This window comes from Arachis hypogaea, chromosome 11 (assembly GCF_003086295.3).
Source record: "Arachis hypogaea cultivar Tifrunner chromosome 11, arahy.Tifrunner.gnm2.J5K5, whole genome shotgun sequence".
NCBI lineage: Eukaryota > Viridiplantae > Streptophyta > Magnoliopsida > Fabales > Fabaceae > Arachis > Arachis hypogaea.
Window position 1 is genome coordinate 48205541 of NC_092046.1, and position 16828 is coordinate 48222368.

The following is a 16828-nucleotide window of genomic DNA, read 5'->3' on the forward strand; positions in this document are numbered from 1 at the left end:
AGATGGGAAAAGTAATGGGTTTCTATAGGGGTGGAAAATGTGGTCTGAATGATGGGAAGTAAAAGCAATTCAATGTTTTCCTACTTTGGGAGTGGCGCCTAGCGTGGGAAGAGGCGCCAATCCTTATCCCTCTTTGCTTTCTGCATGTGCTGAGTTCCAAAGTGCAAGTACACTTTGGCTTCTTGCTTTATGAGCTATCAATCATGTGGGCCGCATTCTCTCTCCTGAAAATAAAACCGAAACCCCATTAGTAATGACAAAAGAATCCTTCATATTCCTTGTAGTGTGAACTAATGAAATTGCAACTGATGAGTGCCCCTTAGGACACCAAACTTAATTCTATTGCATCTAATAAATTGTTTCATCATTGATTTTTAATGTGTTTATAAGGGTGAATTAACTTTAATCCTTTCACATTCCTTTGCTTCTAACCCCTTCCGAACACATTTAAAACCAACTTTCATGCATTTACCAATTTATTAAATGCTCTCAACTTGAATGGTATTGGGCTTGCTAGTTGATCTTCGTATGGTGGTGGCCATACCAAACTTAACCTATAGGATTACTTTCAACTTTAATTTGTTCAAATGGTTGTAAGCCTAGATTAAGTGGATTAGTGGCCATACCAAACTTAGCTTTTTAGCTAGTTCTTTAGCCCAATTACTCATCATCAGTGAGTCTATTCATCCAATTGCACTTTCAGAGAAAAAGAAAATAAATTGAAGATTTCCTAACTACCAAAACTGATATTTAAACTTCCTAATCTACCACCTTCAATTTACCTTTAGAAAGCAATGAAACAACAATATTAAACTGAGACTTAAACTACCTAAGTTGACAATTTTTAAGCTACTTCTAAGAAAGCAATAAATCAAAAGGATATAAAGTGTCGGGGTGCCTCCCAACTAGTGCTTCTTTATCGTCACTAGCTTGACATTCTTCCTTCCTTAGCTGAGGTGGTAGCTCACTCTCTTCTCATCCAGTGAGTCTCCCAAGTAATGTTTGAGTCTATGGCCATTCACAGTGAAAGTTCTTTGTGTTTTGCCCTCCATGAGCTCTACATGACCATACACTACAAGAAAAAAGGCCTATGGCCACGCTTTTTTCTTGCCACGCTTTAAAGTGTAGCCAAAAGTGGTCAATGGCCACGCTTTTGTGAAGACGGCGATAGAATAGAGATTTGGCCACTTTTTTTTGCCACGCTTCAAAAGCGTGGAAAAAAAGGGTCAACGGCCACGCTTTTGTAAGGGTGGCAATTGATTAGAGAAACGGCCACGTTTTTTTTGCCACGCTTCAAAAGCGTGGTCATAGAGAGAAACAGGGATGTTCTAAAAGTGTGGTAATAGGATTTCATTACAGCCACGCTTTAAAAGCATGGCCAAAAGGTTTAAAAAAGAAAAACCCTAATGACCCGGCCCCCAACCCGGTCCCCACCCTAATTACACTCTTTCAACCCGGTCCCCAATTTCATCTTGGTTTTCTAGCTTTGATGCCCTTGCAGCCATAAGTACAACTGTACTATGTCCTGATTAACTCCATCAGCAAAGACCTGCCAGATATTAATCATTGTTGGAAAAAGAAGAAACAGGTTAGTATTTTGAAAACACATGAATGGCTGTATAGACAATGGAGTTACTCTTTGTCTTTCCATTATCTTCTTTCTTTAAGAAATTATCTTCTTTACACTTAACTATGTTTCAAAATGTTAGGACAAATGAGTTATCAAACCTCAATTAGATTCTTGTCCACTGTAAGCTTGTTGAGAGTTAATGTGCTTGTTTTATCACTGCATAGGACATCCATTCCGGCCATTTCTTCAATTGCAGTCATTCTCTTTGTTATAGCATCCTGCAAAGAGTTATATCATTAGTACCTAACCTATAATCATTAGATAATAACTTTTATCATTAAAGGATAACAAGTAGGCCCTGTTTGGTAACTGCACCAAGACAAAAATATAGAGTACAAACCTATTTGAAGGAGATAGATACAGAAACAGAAAAAATGTTTCTATCTAGGAACAAAATTTGCCTGATTTTTTATGTAGTCTCTGTCTTCGTGTTTCTATATTTTAGTTCTTAGGCACTTAAAGCACAACATTACATTCCATCATATATAGCTCAACAAAATGTTTGAATCAATAAACTAAATGTAACCTGCTGAGACAATTTGTGTGAACCAATAGCCATTGTAACTGAAAGGACAGTTGGCATTACAATAGGAATTCTGCCAATCAGTAACACAAGGAGGTTATCAATACCAACTCGGTATTTCCTTTGCTGTGGACCCCTAATGCTATTTTACAAATGCTATGTTTACAAATGCTATTTTACAAATGCATATCATGGACAAAGGAGCAAAATTGATTAGTAAGTTTCTGATGGTGCTTTCATGGTAAAATTTATCTTGCTAACAAGAAGTAAACAATAATAATGAAGCATGTTGAGTATAACTACAATTATAATTGAAAATAGCAGTGTTATTAAGCACAAACTGATAGAAATTCTTCCCATGAGTGCATGAGTGTGAGAGCAAGTGTGTGCATGTGCATGGTACGTTATGCACCTTAACCTCGGGGTCCGTAGAAATCATCTAGTACTTGGATCACGAGACGGCCAGCAGGCCAAGAAAGATTACAAGTTGCTCCAATGGAAACCATGTACTATGAATAATAATAATAATAATCAAATAAAAACATGGCGTTAAATAAATAAAATGACAAAAATTAAATAAGTATCAACTCAGTTTTCTTCTCATCAAACTTAGTACTATGAGTCAAGTAACTCAATATTGAGATGTTCATGCAAGTAAAAGATCTCATTAGGTCAAATACAGATGAACAAAGTGGTGTTGAAGAAAATTAAACAAAGTAAAAGCATTAATAAGATAGTTATATATATATATATATATATATATATATATATATACCATTGAATCAATGGATTTCTGGTTCATGCAATACTCCTCAAGCTTTTGAAGCTCTTGAGAGAAGTTTTGCAAATACAGGAAAAAGGCACGTGAGGCTAAGATTGGAACAGAGTCAGGTAGCAGCAGCAAAGCAAAAGCAGATAAGCTATTCAATCAATCAGTTTATAATTTCTTATAAATATAAATCAAGCTCATTAACAGCTTCTCATATCAGATTATATTGTTCTAGTATGATTTTCAAATGAAAAAAATATGGAATCCATGAATTATCTTTTTCAATGACTTGGAGTGCTTACAGCTAAGGAACCACACTCAGCAATGATTTTGTTCAGTATAAACACACAAAAAAAAAGAACAAAACTTAGTTGCACAAATGAACTAATTAACCTTCTGAGATTTAACAACTATAATGACAGCAAAAGAGTTCGACATTATTATATGAGGCTCAAACAAATATCATTTAAACTTCTCTAACTACTTACGAACGGAAGAATCAGGGAACTAGGGAAGCACAAATGAATCAGAGAATAAACATAAACAAAGAAGCACAAATCAATTTTGTTCAGAGGAGAAGATAAAACCCTGCTACTAACCTTGTTCTTCGGGAACTTGATGGTACCATCGGTTCTCTCCTTCCACCGGTTCCATTCCTTGTCGAATCTGTAAAATTTCGATTTCCTAAAATCAATTGGAAAAGAGTAATAACAATTAAAAGCACATATTTACTCAACAGCTGCGACATCGATCACACTGAGGGCTCTCTCTCGTGCGTCCCCCTTCTCGCGGCGGCAACGGTTCTCGCGGCTCCCTCATCGGCAACCAGGAAGCACGACGGTGACTGGCGAGGGAGCAGCTCCTCTTTCCCCTCCTCGGCAGCGGCGAAGAGCGAAGCTCCTCCAGCGGCGGCGACGCGTTTGGTGACGGCTCCTCCTCTCTCATCATTGCACACATGGTGCTCGAAATTGTGATTCATACTTAAATTGTTGTTCGAAATTGATTCCCTGGTAAGGGCTCCAAAAACGTGTGCACAATACCATGGCCCAAACATAACTTCACAACTTCACGCAACTAACCAGCAAGTGCACTGGGTCGTCCAAGTAATAAACCTTACGTGAGTAAGGGTCAATCCCACGGAGATTGTTGGTATGAAGCAAGCTATGGTCACCTTGTAAATCTCAGTCAGGAGGATAATAATTGATTGTGGAGTTTTTGAAAATAAATAATAAATAATTAGAAAATAAAGATAGAAACACTTATGTAAATCATTGGTGAGAATTTTAGATAAGCGTATAGAGATGCATTCGTTCCTCTGAACTTCTGCTTTCCTGCTGTCTTCATCCAATCAATCCTACTCCTTTCTATGGCTGGCTTTATGTAAGGACATCACCGTTGTCAATGGCTACTTTTCATCCTCTCTGTGAAAATGGTCCGATGCGCTGTCACTGCATGGCTAATCATCTGGAGGCATCACCGTAGTCAATGGCTACATCCCATCCTCTTGTGAAAATGGTCCAAATGCTCTGTCACAGCACGGCTAATCATCTGAGGTTCTCGATCATACTGGAATAGGATTCACCCTCCTTTTGCGTCTGTCACTACGCCCAGCACTCGCAAGTTTGAAGTTCGTCACAGTCATTCAATCCCAGAATCCTACTCGGAATACCACAGACAAGGTTTAGACTTTCCGGATTCTCATGAATGCCGCCATCAATCTAGCTTATACCACGAAGATTCTAATTAAGAGATCCAAGAGATAATCATCCAATCTAAGGTGGAACGGAAGTGGTTGTCAGGCACGCGTTTGTGGGGGAATGATGATGATTGTCACGTTCATCACATTCATGTTGAAGTGCGAATGAATATCTTAGAAGCGGAATAAGTTGAATTGAATAGAAAAACAGTAGTACTTTGCATTAATTCATGAGGAACAGCAGAGCTCCACACCTTAATCTATGGAGTGTAGAAACTCTACCATTAAAATTACATAAGTGAAAGGTTCAGGCATGGCCGAATGGCCAGCCCCCATGATCTAAGAACCAGACGTCCCAAGATGCCTAATACAATAGTAAAAGGTCCTATTTATACTAAACTAGTTACTAGGGTTTACAGAAGTAAGTATTTGATGCATAAATCCACTTCCGGGGCTCACTTGGTGTGTGCTTGGGCTGAGCTTTAGCTTTCCACGTGCAGAGGCTCTTTCTGGAGTTGAATGCCAGGTTGTAACGTATTTCTGGCGTTCAACTCTGGTTCGTGACGTGTTTCTGGCGTTTAACTCCAGACTGCAGCGTAGAACTAGCGTTCAACGCCCTTTTACGTCATCTAAACTCGGCCAAAGTATGAACTATTATATATTGCTGGAAATCCCTGAATGTCTACTTTCCAACACAATTAGAAGCGCGCCATTTTAAGTTCTGTAGCTCCAGAAAATCCACTTTGAGTACAGGGAGGTCAGAATCCAACAGCATCAGCAATCCTTCTTCAACCTTTGAATATGATTTTTGCTCAAGTCCCTCAATTTCAGCCAGAAAATACCTGAAATCACAGAAAAACACACAAACTCATAGTAAAGTCCAGAAATGTGAGTTTAACATAAAAACTAATAAAAACATCCCTAAAAGTAACTAGATCCTACTAAAAACATACGAAAAACAATGCCAAAAAGCATATAAATTATCCGCTCATCACAACAACAAACTTAAATTGTTGCTTGTCCCCAAGCAACTGAAAATCAAATAGGATAAAAAGAAGAGAATATACTATAAATTCCAAACTATCAATGAAACATAGCTCCAATCAGATGAGCGGGACTTGTAGCTTTTTACCTCTTGAATAGTTTTGGCATCTCACTTTATCCATTGAGGTTCAGAATGATTGGCATCTATAGGAACTCAGAGTTCAGATAGTGTTATTGATTCTTCTAGTTCAGTATGTTGATTCTTGAACACAGCTACTTTATGAGTCTTGGCCGTGGCCCTAAGCACTTTGTTTTCCAGTATTACCACCGGATACATAAATGCCACAGACACATAACTGGGTGAAACTTTTCAGATTGTGACTCAGCTTTGCTAAAGTCCCCAATTAGAGGTGTCCAGGGTTCTTAAGCACACTCTTCTTTTGCTTTGGACCTTGACTTTAACCGCTCAGTCTCAAGTTTTCACTTGACACCTTCACGCCACAAGCACATGGTTAGGGACAGCTTGGTTTAGCCGCTTAGGCCAGGATCTTATTCCTTTAGGCCCTCCTATCCACTGATGCTCAAAGCCTTGGGATCCTTTTTATTTACCCTTGCCTTTTGGTTTTAAGGGCTATTGGCTTTATGCTCTTGCCTTTTGGTTTTAAGAGCTTTTGGCTTTTTCTGCTTGCTTTTGCTCTCTTTTTTTTTTCTAATTTTTTTTTCGCCATTTTTTTTCTGCAAGCTTTGTTCTTTGCTGCTTTTTCTTGCTTCAAGAATCATTTTTATGATTTTTCAGATTATCAAATAACATGTCTCTTTGTCATCATTCTTTCAAGAGCCAACATATTTAACATTCATAAACAACAACTTCAAAAGACATATGCACTGTTCAAGCATTCATTCAGAAAACAAGAAGCATTGTTACCACATCAATATAATTAAACTAAGTTCAAGGATAAATTCGAAACTAATGTACTTCTTGTTCTTTTGAATTAAAGCATTTTTCATTTAAGAGAGGTGATGGATTCATAGGACATTCATAACCTTAAGACAAAGTTACTAAATACTAATGATCATGTAATAAGACACAAACTTAGATAAGCACTTAACATAGAAAACGAAAAACAGAGAATGTAAGAACAAGGAATGAGTCCACCTTAGTGATGGTGGCGTTTCCTTCTTGAGGAACCAATGATGTCCTTGAGCTCTTCTATGTCTCTTCCTTGTCTTTGTTGCTCCTCCCTCATTGCTCTTTGATCTTCTCTAATTTCATGAAGGATGATGGAGTGCTCTTGATGTTCCACCCTTAGTTGTCCCATGTTGGAACTTAATTCTCCTAGGGAGGTGTTGATTTGCTCCCAAAAATTCTGTGGAGGAAAGTGCATCCCTTGAGGTATCTCATGGATTTCGTGATGGTGAGCTTCCTCATGTGTTTCTTGAGCTCCATGAGTGGGATCTCTTGTTTGCTCCATCCTTTTCTTAGTGATGGGCTTCTCTTCCTCAATGAGAATGTCTCCTTCTATGAAAGCTCCAGCTGAGTAACATAGATGGCAAATAAGATGAGGGAAAGCTAGCCTTGCCAAGGGGGAGGACTTTTCGGCTATTTGGTAGAGTTCAAGGGAGATGACTTCATGAACTTCTACTTCCTCACCAGTCATGATGCTATGAATCATGATGGCCCGATCCATAGTAACTTCAGATCGGTTGCTAGTGGGGATGATGGAGCGTTGGATGAACTCCAACCATCCTCTAGCCACAGGCTTAAGGTCCAGTCTTCTAAGTTGAACCGGTTTGCCTTTTGAGTCAATCTTCCATTGAGATCCTTCCACATATATGTCCATGAGGACTTGGTTCAACCTTTGATCAAAGTTGACCCTTCTAGTGTAGGGGCGTGCATCTCCTTGCATCATAGGCAAGTCAAACGCCAACCTCACATTTTCCGGACTAAAATCTAAGTATTTCCCCCAAACCATGGTGAGATAAATTCTTTGGGTTCGGGTTCTTACTTTGATCATGGTTCCTAGTGATCCATGTATTGGCATAGAACTCTTGAACCATTAGGATGCCGACTTGTTGGATGGGGTTTGTTAGAACTTCCCAACCTCTTCTTTGGATTTCATGTCGGATCTCCGAATATTCATTTCTCTTGAGCTTGAAAGGGACCTCGGGGATCACCTTCTTCTTGGCCACAACATCATAGAAGTGGTCTTGATGAGCTTTGGAGATGAATCTTTCCATCTCCCATGACTCGGAGGTGGAAGATTTTATCTTCCCTTTCCCTTTTCTAGAGGATTCTCCGGTCTTAGGTGCCATCAATGGTAATGGAAAAACAAAAAGCTTATGCTTTTACCACACCAAACTTAGAATATTGCTCGCCCTCGAGCAAGAGAAGAAAGAATAGATGAAGAAGAAGAAGAAAATATGGAGGAGAGGAGGGAGAGGTGTATTCGGCCAAGAAGGGGAAGAGAGGGTTGTGTTGTGTGAAAATGAGGAAGAATGGAGGGCTATATATAGGGAAGCGAGGGGGGGTAAGGTTCGGCCATAAGGGTGGGTTTTGGGTGGGAAATTGATTTTGAATTTTGAAGGTAGGTGGAGTTTATGAGGTAGGTTTATGGGGAAGAGTGGATGGATGTGAGTGGTGAAGTGGTGATAGGGAAGAGAGATTGAGGTGATTGGTGAAGGGTTTTGGGGAAGAGTGTTTATTGGGAAAAGAGGATGAACATTGAGAAGAGGGAAGAGAGTGAGTGGTGGTAGGTAGGGATCCTGTGGGGTCCACAGATGCTGAGATGATCCTGTGGGGTCCACAGATCCTGAGGTGTCAAGGAATTGCTTCTCTGCACCAATTAGGCATGTAGAATGCCTTTGCAGTAATTCTGGCATTTAAACGCCGAATTGATGCTTGTTTTGGGCGTTTAGCGCCCAGATGCAGCATATTTCTGGCGTTGAACGCCAGCCAGATGCTTATTTCTGGCGTTCAGCGCCAGCTTTCCTCACTGTGCATTTCTGGCGTCTGAACGCTAGGATGCTGCTTGTTTCTGGCATTCAACGCCAGAAACATGCTCTGTTCTGGCGTTGAACGCTAGACAGATGCTCCTTACTGGCGTTTAAACGCCAGTGAGCCCTTCCTCCAGGGTGTGATTTTTCTTCTGCTATTTTTGATTCTGTTTTCAATTTTTATATTTATTTTGTGACTCCACATGATCATGAACCTAATAAAACATGAAATAACAATAAAATAGAAATAAAATTAGATAAATAAAAATTGGGTTCCCTCCCAACAAGCGCTTCTTTAATGTCAAAAGCTTGACAGTGGGCTCTCATGGAGCCTCACAGATGTTCAGAGCATTGTTGAGACTTCCCAACACCAAACTTAGAGTTTGGTTGTGGCCTCCCAACACCAAACTTAGAGTTTGACTGTGGGGGCTCTGGTTGACTCTGTTTTAAGAGAAGCTTACTGTGCCTCTTTTCCATGTTTACAGAAGGATGTCCTTGAGTTTTAAACTCAAGGGAGTCCGCATTCAATTGAAGGACTAATTCACCTCTGTCAACATCAATCACAGCTCTTGCTGTGGCTAGGAAGGGTCTTCTAAGGATGATGGATTCATTCTCATCCTTCCCAGTATCTAGGATTATGAAATCAGCAGGGATGTAAAGGCCTGCAACCTTTACTAACATGTCCTCTACTTGTCCATAAGCCTATTTTCTGGAATTGTCTACCATCTCTAATGAGATTTTAGCAGCTTGTACCTCAAAGATTTCCAATTTCTCCATTACAGAGAGTGGCATGAGGTTTATTCCTGACCCAAGGTCACATAGAGCCTTCTCAAAGGTCATGGTGCCTATGGTACAAGGTATTAGGAACTTTCCAGGATCCTGTTTCTTCTGAGGCAATCTCAGTTGATCCAATGCATTTAGTTCATTGGTGAACAGGGGAGGTTCATCTCCCCAAGTCTCATTACCAAATAAATTGGCATTCAACTTCATGATTGCACCAAGGAACTTGGCAACTTTCTCTTCAGTAACATCCTCATTCTCTTCAGAAGAAGAATACTCCTCAGAGCTCATGAAGGGCGTAAGGAGGTTCAATGGAATCTCTATGGTCTTTAGATGAGTCTCAGACTCCTTTGGTTCCTCAGAGGGGAACTCCTTATTGATCACTGGATGTCCCAGGAGGTCTTCCTCCTTGGGATTCACGTCCTCCCCTTCCTCTTTGGATTCGGCCATGATGGTTATATCAATGGCCTTGCACTCTCCTTTTGGATTTTCTTCTGTATTGCTTGGGAGAGTACTAGGAGGGATTTCAGTGATCCTTTTACTTAGCTGGCCCACTTATGCCTCCAAATTTCTAATGGAGGACCTTGTTTCATTCATGAAACTTACAATGGCCTTAGATAGATCAGAGACTAAGTTTGCTAAATTAGAGGTATTTTGTTCAGAGTTCTCTGTCTGTTGCTGAGAAGATGATGGAAAAGGCTTGCTATTGCTAAACCTGTTTCTTCCACCATTATTAAAGCCTTGTTGAGGCTTTTGTTGATCCTTCCATGAGAGATTTGGGTGATTTCTCCATGAGGGATTATAGGTGTTTCCATATGGTTCACCCATGTAATTCACCTCTGCTATTGCAGGGTTTTCAGGATCATAAGCTTCTTCTTCAGAAGATGCCTCTTGAGTACTGTTGGATGCAGCTTGCATTCCATTCAGACTCTGAGAAATCATATTGACTTGCTGAGTCAATATTTTATTCTGAGCCAGTATGGCATTCAGAGTATCAATTTCAAGAACTCCCTTCTTCTGAGGCGTCCCATTACTCACAGGATTCCTCTCAGAAGTGTACATGAACTGGTTATTAGCAACCATGTCAATGAGTTCTTGAGCTTCTGCAGGCGTTTTCTTTAGGTGAATGGATCCACCTGCAGAAGTGTCCAATGACATCTTAGCTAATTCAGACAGACCATCATAGAATATATCCAGGATGGTCCATTCTGAAATCATGTCAGAAGGACACTTTTTGGTCAGTTACTTGTATCTCTCCCAAGCTTCATAGAGGGATTCACTTTCCTTTTGTCTGAAGGTTTGAACATCCACTCTAAGCTTACTTAGCTTTTGAGGAGGAAAGAACTTGGCTAAGAAAGCCGTGACCAGCTTATCCCAAGAGTTCAGGCTATCCTTGGGTTGAGAATCCAACCACACTCTAGCTCTGTCTCTTACAGCAAAGGGGAAATGCATGAGCCTGTAGACTTCAGGATCTACTCCATTAGTCTTAACAGTATCACAGATCTGCAAGAATTCAGTTAAGAACTGAAAAGGATCTTCAGATGGAAGTCCATGAAACTTGCAGTTCTGCTACATCAGAGAAACTAATTGAGGTTTCAGCTCAAAATTGTTTGCTCCAATGGTAGGGATTGAGATGCTTCTTCCATGTAAATTGGAATTAGGTGCAGTAAAGTCACCAAGCATTCTCCTTGTATTATTATTATTTTCGGCTGCCATCTCCTCTTCTTGTTCGAAAATTTCTGAAAGGTGCTTGCTGGATTGTTGTAATTTAGCTTCTCTTAGTTTCCTCTTCAGAGTCCTTTCAGGTTCTGGATCTGCTTCAACAAGAATGTTCTTGTCCTTGCTCCTGCTCATATGAAAAAGGAGGGAACGAAAAAATAATAATAGGGATCCTTTTTGCCCAGGTGTAGAGGTTCCCTTAGGTGAGTGAAAGAAAAGAAGAGTAGAAGAAAAGAAGAAGAGAAAATCTGAACTCAGAGAGAGAGAGGGGGTTCGGATTTTTGGTGAGTGAGGAAGAGATGTTAGTAAATAAATAAATAAATAGAAGAGGATGAGAGGGGGAGGTTTTCGAAAATAATTTTTGAAAAAGAGTTAGTGATTTTCGAAAATTAAAAGAAGAAATAAATTAAAATTGAATTTTGAAACAATTAGTTAATTAAAAAAATTTTTGAAAAAAAGAGGGAGATATTTTCGAAAATTAGAGAGAGAGAGTTAGTTAGGTAGTTTTGAAAAAGATAAGAAACAAACAAAAAGTTAGTTAGTTAGTTGAAACAAATTTTGAAAATCAATTTTTGAAAAGATAAGAAGATAAGAAGTTAGAAGGGATATTTTAAAATCAAATTTTTTGAAAAGATATGTTAAAAAGATATGATTAAAAAGATATGATTTTGAAAAAGGATAAAAAGATATTTTTGAAAAGATTTGATTGAAATTAGTTTTGAAAAAGATTTAATTTTTAAAATCACAATTAATGACTTGATTCATAAGAAATCATAAGATATGATTCTAGAACTTAAAGTTTGAATCTTTCTTGACAAGCAAGTAATAAACTTGAAATTTTTGAATCAAAACATTAATTAATGAGAATATTTTCGAAAATATGATGTAAAATTAAGAAAAAGATTTTTGAAAAATATTTTTGGAATTTTCAAAAATAGATAAGAAAAATGAAAAAGATTTGATTTTTAAAAAAGATTTTGAAAAGATAAGATTTTTAAATTGAAAATTTGATTTGACTCATAAGAAACAATTGAATTTTAAAATTTTTTGAAAAAGTCAACTCAAATTTTCGAAAATTTATGAGAGAAAAAGGGGAAGATATTTTTTATTTTTGAATTTTTAATGATGAGAGAGAAAAACATGAAAATGATGCAATGCATGAAAATTTTGGATCAAAACAATGAATGCATGCAAGAATGCTATGAATGTCAAGATGAACACCAAGAACACTATGAAGATCATGATGAACATCAAGAACATATTTTTGAAAAATTTTTAATGCAAAGAAAACATGCAAGACACCAAACTTAAAAATTTTTCATGTATAGACACTATGAATGCAAGAATGCATATGAAAAACAAGGAAAAACACAAAACAAGGAAATTTAAAGATCAAACAAGAAGACTTACCAAGAACAACTTGAAGATCATGAAGAACACTATGAATGCATGAATTTTTTGAAAAAATGCAAGATGAACATGCAATTGACACCAAACTTAAAATCTGACTCAAGACTCAAACAAGAAACACAAAATATTTTTTTTATGATTTTCTAATTTTTTTTTTGTATTTTTCGAAAATTGTTTGTGGAAAAGAAAAATAAGGATTCCAAAATTGTTAATATGAATTCCAGGAATCTTGCACTCTTAGTCTAAAGCTCCAATCTGAGGGTTAGACATGGCTTAATAGCCAGTCAAGCTTTAGCATGTAAATCAGGTGGATCAGGAACAGCAGTAGGTGGATTAGCAACAACTAGCTTGCTCTTGATAATGTTGGGTTGAAAGCCCCAGTCCAAATGAATTTAGACATGGCTTTACAGCCAGTCAGGCTTCAACATGTTTCATGAAACACTAGAATTCATTCTTAAAAGTTATGAATAATTTTCGAAAACAAAAAAAAATATAATTTTTTTTTGAAAGATTTTTTTGAAAACAATTTTTTTTTTGAAAATTTTTTTTGAAGATAAAACAAAAAGAAAATTACCTAATCTGAGCAACAAGATGAACCGTCAGTTGTCCAAACTCGAACAATCCCCGGCAACGGCACCAAAAACTTGGTATGCGAAATCGTGATCACTCAGATTTAGATTTGTAAAATTATTTGTTCGTTCTTTCCCCGGCAACGGCGCCAAAAACTTGGTGCTCGAAATTGTGATTCATACTTAAATTGTTGTTCGAAATTGATTCCCTGGTAAGGGCTCCAAAAACGTGTGCACAATACCATGGCCCAAACATAACTTCACAACTTCGCGCAACTAACCAGCAAGTGCACTGGGTCGTCCAAGTAATAAACCTTACGTGAGTAAGGGTCGATCCCACGGAGATTGTTGGTATGAAGCAAGCTATGGTCACCTTGTAAATCTCAGTCAGGCGGATAATAATTGATTGTGGAGTTTTCGAAAATAAATAATAAATAATTAGAAAATAAAGATAGAAACACTTATGTAAATCATTGGTGAGAATTTCAGATAAGCGTATAGAGATGCGTTCGTTCCTCTGAACTTCTGCTTTCCTGCTGTCTTCATCGAATCAATCTTACTCCTTTCTATGGCTGGCTTTATGTAAGGACATCACCGTTGTCAATGGCTACTTTTCATCCTCTCTGTGAAAATGGTCCGATGCATTATCACTACATGGCTAATCATCTGGAGGCATCACCGTAGTTAATGGCTGCATCCCATCCTCTTGTGAAAATGGTCCAAATGCTCTGTCACAGCACGACTAATCATCTGAGGTTCTCGATCATACTGGAATAGGATTCACCCTCCTTTTGCGTCTATCACTACGCCCAGCACTCGCGAGTTTGAAGTTCGTCACAGTCATTCAATCCCAGAATCCTACTCGGAATACCACAGACAAGGTTTAGACTTTCCGGATTCTCATGAATGCCGCCATCAATCTAGCTTATACCACGAAGATATTGATTAAGAGATCCAAGAGATAATCATACAATCTAAGGTGGAACGGAAGTGGTTGTTAGGCACGCGTTCGTGGGGGAATGATGATGATTGTCACGTTCATCACATTCATGTTGAAGTGCAAATGAATATCTTAGAAGCGGAATAAGTTGAATTGAATAGAAAAACAGTAGTACTTTGCATTAATTCATGAGTAACAGCAGAGCTCCACACCTTAATCTATGGAGTGTAGAAACTCTACCATTAAAATTACATAAGTGAAAGGTTCAGGCATGGCCGAATGGCCAGCCCCCATGATCTAAGAACCAGACGTCCCAAGATGCCTAATACAATAGTAAAAGGTTCTATTTATACTAAACTAGTTACTAGGGTTTACAGAAGTAAGTATTTGATACATAAATCCACTTCCGGGGCCCACTTGGTGTGTGCTTGGGCTGAGCTTTAGCTTTCCACGTGCAGAGGCTCTTTTTGGAGTTGAACGCCAGGTTTTAATGTATTTCTGGCGTTCAACTCTGGTTCGTGACGTGTTTCTGGCGTTTAACTCCAGACTACAGCGTAGAACTGGCGTTCAACACCCTTTTACGTCGTCTAAACTCGGCCAAAGTATGAACTATTATATATTGCTAGAAAGCCCTGGATGTCTACTTTCCAACGCAATTGGAAGCGCGCCATGTTGACTTCTGTAGCTCCAGAAAATCCACTTTGAGTGTAGGGTGGTCAGAATCCAACAGCATCAGCAGTCCTTCTTCAACCTCTGAATCTGATTTTTGCTCAAGTCCCTCAATTTCAGCCAGAAAATATCTGAAATCACAGAAAAATACACAAACTCATAGTAAAGTCCAGAAATGTGAATTTAACATAAAACTAATAAAAACATCCCTAAAAGTAACTAGATCCTACTAAAAACATACTAAAAACAATGCCAAAAAGCGTATAAATTATCCGCTCATCAACACACTCTCTCTCGGGTTTGACTTGACAGCAGCGGCGGGCTGGTCTTTGATAGAGCTGGCTGCAAGGCGACGTCTCCTTCCTCGAGCTCTCCTCTTCTGCGTGGGTGAGGTGGTGCGTGTGAGTATTGTGTTGTGTGCGCTGGAGAGGGGAAAAGGAGGATGTGAGCTCGATCGATTGATTAGAGTGTTGATAAACCACTATTTTATGGTTTATCTTGTACTCAATTGAGTGGATTTTATCAATCTTTCATACACTTATCCATACAAAATGCATGGTTTTACAATTTTCTTCCCGATTTTGTGCTATGATTGAAAACATGCTTTGTTTCTCTTAAATTTCCTATGTTTAATCCTCTCTTATTACCATTCAATGCCTAAATATATGTGTTAAGTGTTTTCAGAGATTATAGGGTAGGAATAACTTAGAGGGTGGAAAGGAAGCATGCAAAAGTGGCAGGAATACAAGAAACTGAAGGAACTGCTAAAGCTGTCCAACCTGACCTCTTGGTACTAAATCGACCATAACTTGAGCTACAGAGATCCAAATGATGCGGTTCCAGTTGCGTTGGAAAGCTAACATTTGGAGCTTCGCAACAACATATAATTTTCCATAACTGCCCCAAATCCAGGTGACACGAACGCGTGGATCACACGGACGCGTAACCTGGCAAAATCCCAATCCACGCTAACGCGTGGACAACGCTTCCGCGTGAATTTGCAGCGACCTGTACGTACCAGAAATCATTGGGGGCGATTTTTGGGCTGATTTCTAGACCTTTTTTCAGCCCAATTCCAAATCCAGAAACACAGAATGTAAGCCAGAGAATGGAGGAATCAAAAAAGGAGAGAACAACTCACAGAGGATGTTTACAACATTCAATATACACAATTTTAGGTTTTAGATGTAGCTTTTAGAGAGAGAGGCTCTCTCCTCTCTCTCAAGTTTTAGGATTAGGATTCCTTTTATTTTATTTTATGTCTACTACTTCAATGCCAGGTTCAATGTTCCTTTAATTAATGTTTCTTTTCTACTTTTATTTATTGCAATGCTTTTACTTGTTAATGTTCCAATTTAGCTTATGAACCTTTTCATGTCAAGATTTAAATATTCTATTTAATATAATTCGAGGTATTTTAGAATTATGATTGTTTTATTTTATTTATGATGCTTTCAATTTAATTTAGATTTATTTTCTCCTTTTGGCTTTAGTTAAGTAATCGGTAACACTTGAGTTATCAAACTCAGCGGTTGATTGAGATTTGGGAATTGCTGATTAATTTGGATCGCTCTATAGCTAGTCTTTCCACGGGATTTGACTAGGACTTGAGGATCAAATTAATTAGTCCACTTGACTTTCCTTTATTTAGTAAGGGTTAACTAAGTGGGAGCGATAAACAATTCTCATCACACCTGATAAGGATGACTAGGATGGGATTTCCAGTTCTCATACCTTGCCAAGAGTTTTTCTAGTTATTAATTTACTTTCCTGCTATTTAAATTACTTGTTCCTTATTTCAAAAACCCAAAAATATACAATTTCATAACCAATAATAAATCATACTTCCCTACAATTCCTTGAGAAGACGACCCAAGGTTTAAATACTTCGGTTATAAATTTTATTGGGTTTTGTTACTTGTGACAACCAAATTTTTGTACGAAAAGATTCTTTGCTGATTTAGAAACTATACTTACAACGCGATTATATTTTTATGAATTTCTTTATTGGCAAGAATCCGAATCGTCAAAATGGCGCTGTTGCCGGGGAATTGCAAACGTGTGCCTTATTATTGGTTATTGTAAATATTTGCTTTTTGCTTGTTTATTTGTTTTTATTTTTGTTTTTATTTTAAATGGCCATGT

The 16828-nt window shown here is 38.2% G+C and overlaps 1 non-coding gene across 1 annotated transcript; it reads left to right on the plus strand.

Annotated features, from left to right (window-relative positions):
* The first annotated feature begins 10587 nt into the window (after positions 1 to 10587).
* On the plus strand, positions 10588 to 10696 carry LOC112725687 (small nucleolar RNA R71). The gene has a single exon (XR_003164778.1). It is a non-coding gene; the product is annotated as a small nucleolar RNA R71 (small nucleolar RNA).
* The last annotated feature ends 6132 nt before the right edge of the window (positions 10697 to 16828 follow it).